Here is an 8,767-nt window from a genome sequence, read left to right as displayed (position 1 = left end):
GTTGCATTCAAGTCGTTGAGTTCAGTAAAGACTATGATTAAGTAAATGATAGATTAGATCATTTATAGATGGATATTACGAAATGATATGCATGTCTGTCAACTTTCGATGTAATGAGAGTTTGTCTTTTAAAACGAATGCAATGTTTGTAAAATGTACCATATAGAGGTCAAATACCTCGCGATGTAATCATATGTTATTGTATTCGTTCTTATGGATTAGGACGGGTCTTTACATTGTCATGCAGAATCACATGTGATTTACTACATATCAAATTCAATCACATGTGATTGAAAAAAATTATTCAAAAAAAAAAATTTCGATAAAGAAAATTCGAAAAAAATAAATTTCGAAAAAAAATTAAATTTTTTTTTTAATTTTAATTTTTATTTTTTTCAATCAATGTAATTATCGCGCCACGTGTCACACTCTAATTGGTCTCTTGGATCTCAACTTAAAAGTTGGTTTCATTTGAATATCACAAGTGTTCCATTTATCAAAAAAATGATTTTTTTTATTTAGTTACGGATAATTGCAAGGAAGAATAAGCTTTATTATCTTTTCTCACATGAAGATAATCATTGGTAAATTTGAATTTCTAGCCAAAGTTAATTTTGGTTGATTAGAGCACACCCATCTTTAAAAATTTGTCGATAACTAAAAGTAACAAATATATCAAAAATATTGCACATTGCATAGGTTATACAAAACTTTATTGCTTTATGTATTGTAAAATTCCTTGGGATCTCCAAAAGTGTAAACGCGCGAATGATATACACAATGCTCACGCCATAGTTCAACTAATGATATTTGTTGACTTTCGAGTAGACATGTGTGTGCCAGCTAAAGTAATAAGTCTTAAATATAAACATAGTTCAACTAATGATAGTACGGAGTAATTTTTTAAATATACACATCAAATGATCACGGTTGCAGACATCTTTAGCTATATACAAGAGTTATGAGTGCATTTCAAAGAGAACCAAAAAGTTTTAAATATACACATCAAATGATCACGGTTGCAGACATCTTTAGCTATATACAAGAGTTATGAGTGCATTTCAAAGAGAACCAAAAAGTTAAAGGTCGAGTGCCATCAATGGCTCATTAACCCAAGCTTTTACGGTGATTAAAATTTAAGTAGAACAGGTGTTGGTTAATTTATGGCGTATAGTGTTTATGTATAAAATTCGCCAAGTCGTGTTTCTTGATCAATCCTAAATTAGATACAAGATCTGTTTTAGGAATTGAGTGCAATTATGGGTGAATGGTGGTGTTGATAATGTTTTTGGGACCTTATGATCGTCTTTTACTTAGATTCAAGTGATCAATCACTATGTTCCGGTCTTGATTGCATTACCTTAGCTCAATTATGATTGATACTTAGGCGTAGTCACAAGTGAATCACAAAGGCCAGAACAATTGTAAAGAATCAACAACCTAAAATGAGAGGTCAAGCTCCCTATTTATGGGTTTGGAATCTTCGCGAAATCAATGTTCGCACACACTTCACAGATCCTCAATGTTTATGCGGGACATCTTCGCAATCTCAATTTATGCGGGCATCCGCAATGGAATAGCGCGATACGCATTTGTTGTTTATTTGTGCAGTTCTGTTTGCACTTGCATTTAGATTGTCTTTTGAACTTAAAATATGCATATACATGCCTATGTAAATGATCATTTCTTTTAAATGCTCAAATCGGTCAAGAGGAGCACTAAATAAGCTGTACACAGAGGCGAAGTCAAGATTTACGAATAAAGGTGACATTTCTCGAAAAGTAAATATCAATATAAAAATATCATATACATATTGTATTTAAGTGATGCTAGAAATTATAATAAAGGAATATTGGTCATTAATTTACAATTTTTTAATATAGTAGGTCAATTTGAATAGTTGAGGGTGGCAAAGCATTCATACGGGAATAATTCATATGCATTCCCATGTCCGTGTCTCTAGCTGTACAAATGGGGTAAATAAGTGGTCTGGGCCGTGTATGCTTGATGCATGGTATCATTCTATTCTATATGTACTCTTATGTCTTTAATAATATCAATATATAATATTGTTTGCTTTTCAGGAAAAAAAAATAATAAGTAATTTGGTTTGTTCATTTTATTGACTTCTAAAAGTAAAACCAAAACCGATTTAAAAATGAATTTAATTTGTTTAGCTCATATTAGAATCGAAAGCACCCAAAAACCCGTGAGATTCAAAGGAAACTCGACGAGCTTCGAAACTAGAAGCCCATCACGAACAACCTAAAGAAAATTTAAACTGAAGGGCCAAAACCTAAGGAAAAACAACTAAATAACATGAAACAAACCGACACCTAACCGCATCAAAATTAAAAGAGCTAAACATATACCAGAAACAAAGAAAATCAACCGAACCTAAATAAACGCCAAATAAAAATTTAATCGCTTCTGATCTTTTTCGTCTCACATGTCACTTTCTTGGTCTTCATAATCGTCCTGAAAAATTTACCATCTACCTGTTTGTAAGTTGCAGGCTTTCCTGGGCGAGATTTGTAAGAGAAATCTGAGGACGGTTCAGGGCACGATTGAATTCGGCGTTCCAACGTCTGAATCCAAATGAAGAGAACCTCCATGAAAATCGTCACCCTGGGCATCCTTGAAGAGGTTCTGAATTGCCTCTCAAGTCTATGTCATAGTTGTTATCCTGCAAACAAAAAGAATCCGCCATTTTCTTGTTCTTATCCGAGACCCTGGCAGCACCCATCATGAACCTTAGAACCAACAGCTTTGAGCGGGGCCCGAAACTTCTAAGTTTTGTCAAACCTTTTTGCGGAAAAAACCTTCACGCATAATTCTCGAACAATGGAAATGCTTCCTTCCAACCGTATTACCACAACCTGGAGTTGAAACTTCCTTGCCATTGATTTTTTCGAGTCGAACATCATTCAAGGATCGATGCTCAAACGAATAAGAGAGAAAATTTGACGAGCCATCTCTGATCAAAGTTTTCAATGGGTTAATTCCACTAAGCCCTTAAAAAACTTGGATTCGTTATTATCCGACACAAGATCGTCTTCATCGTTCCTAATCGAAAAATCAACCACAATTGAAGCATTAAAACACTCCTTAATTCCTTATCCAAATCGTGATTAACCCATAATGATCAAAACGGACAGCCTTGTCCTAAATATCCAAATCCAAAGCATAATGGATGTCATTGGCTTCTTTAAACTTGTATCCCCGCCATCTTGATCCGCTACATCGTTTTTTTTTATCACAACAACTTCATCCGAACAAACACAATTACCTACACCCAAACCTTGAAGGCCTACTATGTACGACTCTTAGATGATAATGTTGGAGTATGATACAAATCCAAAGCGAGCGGAAGCATTTTTAGAACTTTACAAAATCATACTCTTCCACGAATCATTGTACAAAACTTTAGCAAACAAAATAAATTAACGAAACCGAACAAGAGAAGATTAGAATACAACCTTTGTAGCCTTTTGAAGATCGAATTTGAAAACTCAAAGAAGAGTTCCTCTAAACGGTAGACACCCAAAGTTCCAACCTTGCTTCGATCTATACCTTCTACTTAACGGATATTTTCTTCTTCATTATTTCCACCAAAAACCGAACCCAATAATAGATTTTAAGTATTTTGGTTACTTGAAAATAAGAAAGAAAAATAGCATTTTGTATGTGTGTGTTGTATCTTTAGTATATCATTTCCAATACCAAGACTTGGTATTATATATTACATAATTGATACAATAATACATCTAGTACAAATATAATAAATAAAGATTTGGAAAGATTTGCAAAATCAAATCTTTATATAAAATAAGATTTACAAAATCAAATCATATTTTATAAATCAAATCAAATCTTATATCTTATATAAAATATGATTTGCAAAATCTAATCAAATCTCTACATATTTAGATTTGTAAGTATATGTATACACATAAAAAAAACTTACTTAATTTATTAAACCATTAACTAATGATTAATAAATTAATTTCCGATTAGAAGGTATATCAAACAATTTACGATTGGCCATTATGTGTGACCGAATAGGATAAATGGACTTTTATTATTTAATGTTATGGGCATATCTTCGGAATATATGTACTGTAGCGACCCGGCAAAATCGTCATTGACGGCGCCATCTACTTAGGTCCCGTTACGTGGTCATAGGTCTTTAAAACAACGTTTGACCAAAAGTATGTCGCATTCATTTCAAAAATAAAGATGTTTCAAGGTTTACAAAGTAGTTCGACAACTAGTTACATTACAAAGTTTAAAGTACAATTGAAACATATGCGAAGTAGCCAAAAGACGCTCCACGTATCTAATGACCCGTCCTAATCCATCTGGACGAATACATTACATTTGGTTACATCGCGAGGTACTTGACCTCTATATGATACATTTTACAAACATTGCATTCGTTTTTAAAAGACAAACTTTCATTACATCGAAAATTGACGGCATGCATACCATTTCATAATATATCTAACTATAATTGACTTAATAATAATCTTGATGAACTCGACAACTCAAATGCAACGTCTTTTGAAATATGTCATGAATGACTCCAAGTAATATCTCTAATATGAGCAAATGCACAGCGAAAGATTTCTTTCATACCTGAGAATAAACATGCTTTAAAGTGTCAACCAAAAGGTTGGTGAGTTCATAAGTTTATCATAAAACAATAAAATTCATCATTTTGATAGACCACAAGATTTAAATGCTGCATGGTACAAATGGGCCCGAATCCTATACCCACCTGTAATGTACATGCGATATCTTTTAAATACAGTACACCTTTCTTGTGTATGAAACCATTTTTCATAAATCTTAGTAACCGTACACATATCTCGTGCACAAAAACAACATACACATAACCTGTATATAAAATCATTCTCTCGATACATAACATTCACTTTACTTTCATTGCTTGGCTTGGTAACCGACCTTAACATATAATGCGCATAATAATATCCCCAAAATAGAACATCTCATCTGTATAATAATCATATAAACTTCGAAGTACTAAACACCACGCCCACTAGCCCTTCCGTCTAGTGAACATTCTGGGTGGGGGTGTAAAATCCGGTAGCTACCTTTAGGATTCGCGTCAATTAGGCGTGCATTAATTCTCAAAATTAGTGATGTTCCCTAATTCTTAGGTTACCAAGCAATAATAATCAGGGGAAAAATATTTATATCAATTATGGCAATTATCACGTCCACATAATTCAATGGTGGCAATTATCACGTCCACATAATTCATTCGAGGAATGTTTTGCTTGTGTCTATCTCGTCAAACATTTATAAAAGTATTTCATGTATTTGCAGTTCAAAATATATTTCAAAAGCATTTAATAAAGCAGTTATAAAGACAGCGCATGTATTCTCAGTCCCAAAAATGTAAAGAGTAAAAGGGAATCAAATAAACTCACCATACTGTATTTTGTAGTAAAAATACATATGACTAAATTGAACAATGCATGGTTGGCCTTAGATTCATGAACCTATATGCAATTATGTGTATTAGCACATGTAATGGTAATAAAACAAATCTATATATATATTTAGTTATGTATTAAGATTAATATTTATATATATAACTTTATTAATACTTATAATATACTATATTGCTTATTTGATATATGATTTAATTAACGTTATATCAATGTAAATAATATTATATTAGTTAAACCATAATGTTATGTAATATTAGTATTCATAAATATATTTCTATAATAATATCTTCTGTTCGCAAAAAATAATAATTATAATAATACTAAGTTAAGGATAATAACAATAATGATAGTAATAATAGTAGTAATAATAATAAAAATGTTACTTTTTAATGAGGATAATTTTAATAAAGAAAATGATAGTTTTTAATGATAACAAAATAATAATTTTAGTAGGAACGACACTTTTAATAATAATAGTAGTTTTTAATAAAAAGATAAGTTTAATAATACTTATAATGAAAATAATAAATTTTTGATAATAATACTTAACACTTAATAATAATAATAATAATAAAAATAATAATAACAGAAATGAAGGTGTATACCCTTTAAAAGACTACCTAAAAAGAATTGATCAAGACGAGACTCGAACCCATGATCTCTCGCTCCCCCATTATCACCCTTAACCATCAGTCCGATACTATTTTCTTAAATTAACCTGCTCCTAAATCACACTTAAACCGATTTACTTCCATTTCAGCCCAACAGCAAGTAAATCGACCCAACAGACAATTCCTCAAGCCCTACAGCAAGTAAATCGGCCCAACATCAGTTTCTCTTATAATAAAAAAAGATGTAGTGGCCTGGGTTCGAACTCAGAACCTCTCGTTCCCCACCAACAGACCCAACCGTCTACTCTATTATGTTTTTCTGAAATTATTCCTAACTTAAATCTATATAACCATAAGAAGCGATTTATCATCTTCATCATTTATAATCATTTATCAGCTTCATCACCTATAATCATCATTGATCCCTTATCATGATCATAAATACCATAAACATCATCATCATCGTGACTATTATCATCATCAAATCCATCTATTATCTCTTTAAGCTTCATTTTAATCATAATCATCATTGATCAACATACATCATACACCATCGATCGTCATGTACATCATCCATTATTGTCATCGTAAAAAAAAAATCATATGGAATAGCAGTAGCAAGTCGTCTAACAATAAAAGTTCTTGGGCCAAAATCCTATGTAATCCCCTTAATAAACCGAACCCAATTCACAAGCCCATTTAGATCTTTAATCTAGCCTAACTAATAAATTATGGCCCAATAAACCACCTGTGGTTTTGAGTTTGGTATCCTAACGGCTGTAGGAGTACCCTAAGGAAAATTTTACGCTATTATCTTCTATTGTAACCTCATCAATAACTCATTAACATTCACGATCCTCATAGCTCATCATCATCATATATATAATTTTTTTTTTCGTTGGCTTAAACAGGAGACACCCTCAACCGTGTTTTTCATTAACCTTTATCTTCCTCCTTCGTTCACAGCTAAATAAATAGAGAAAAAAGAAAAGATAAATGAAAGTGAAGTGTAGACATTACAGCGGTGGTACAGGTGGCGTTTTATGGCCGCAAAGCTGCTGTAGCAGCCGTTGTTTTTGGACAAGGAACAACTGCACGAACCAGGAGGTAGTAACAAGGTGGGGTTGAGGTGGTGGTGTGTGGTTTCTTCGATTTAAAGGAGAGACAAGGTGGCGAGTGTTTTTGGTTGGATGTAATAGAAGGTGGTGATTCAAACGAGTTCTCGGTTACAAAAGTGAAGGGTGGAGATGATGAGGATTTGGTTGATCGTTGTTGTGGTTGGTGTAGTTCGTTAGAAGGTGCTACGAGGTGATGATGGCTCCGGTGATGGAAGTAATCAGAAATGGGAATGGTTTGTGTTTGTCTTTCATATTCATATTTTAGTATGTATTAATATATATGGGAGAGAGATATGATTCAATGTCAAAAAGAAAATAAAACAGTAATCTACATAATTTAATATTAATATTTAATAATCATTGAGTTATTAAAACGTGTAAAGTGATTCCTACTATTATGCCGACAGTTTTTAAGGGGTATATTTCGTACACCGTTGTTAAACAGTGACGGATAAAAGTTTTCAGAAAAATCCCAAAATTTTATATTAGTTATAATTATTTATTCTGATCATTATGGTATAAAATTCAGTCATTAATTATTAATTAAAAATTACATTAATTATTCCCTCCCAACCCCTAAGTAAAATATAAAAAGTTTTGAAATTCATCCAATAGTTTATAAATACATTTTTAATAAGCCTAAAATTTATATCACTCATTTTCGGATCACCGTTTATTTTAATATATATAAGTTTGAATTTAACTTACTTAATATTAATCGAAACATCAAACGAGTATTACAATTATTTAATATTTATTTTTAATATACTTTTCATTTATATATTTATTTATTTTAATGATGATATCATATTTTATTTTTACTCTACATAGTTAATTTTAGCAACATATAATATATTAAGTTATACTTCAAATTATTATTTATATCTATCTATATCTTTACACATATATGAATCCATTTACAAATAGTTGTTCGTGAATTGTCGGGAATAGTCAAGGGTTATTTGATTATATAAACACAACATTACAGACTTTGCTTATCCTGTCAAAATCAATAAAGATTAAGTTTAAAATTTGGTCGAAAATTCCCGGGTCATCACAGTACCTACCTGTTAAAGAAATTTCGTCCCGAAATTTGAGTGAAGTGGTCATGGCTAACAATAAAAATGTTTTCATGACGAATATGAGTTGATAACTTGAGTTTTATCATCATTGAGTAATATGGATAAAAATAATTCGATTATTCGAAGAGTACGAATGAAGCTATCACCAAAGAGTGAAATAGGAAAGTAAAGATTCATCTTAACTTTTAACAGAGTCAGGTTGAATTCCGGAATTCAAGGGATTTAAAGAAAATCTTCGAAATCTAAAAGATTTGATTCTTCGGCGAGTAAGTAAATTAAGTCTCTATTTTCTTAGTTCATACATCCAAAAGATTTTGAAGATGCTTAGTCCAGTTCTAATCCCTAATATTTTCCTAATTATTATTTTTGTCATCCTTCTTTTCAATCTTCCATCAGAAGAATCTGTTTACTTCTACTATTACCTTGGGTTGATACTATTCTTAATTATACCGTGTCTTTATATTGCTATTCGTATT

This window comes from Rutidosis leptorrhynchoides, chromosome 11, assembly GCF_046630445.1.
Source record: "Rutidosis leptorrhynchoides isolate AG116_Rl617_1_P2 chromosome 11, CSIRO_AGI_Rlap_v1, whole genome shotgun sequence".
In the NCBI taxonomy this organism is placed as follows: Eukaryota; Viridiplantae; Streptophyta; class Magnoliopsida; order Asterales; family Asteraceae; genus Rutidosis; species Rutidosis leptorrhynchoides.
Note: the sequence above shows the minus strand (reverse complement) of the source record.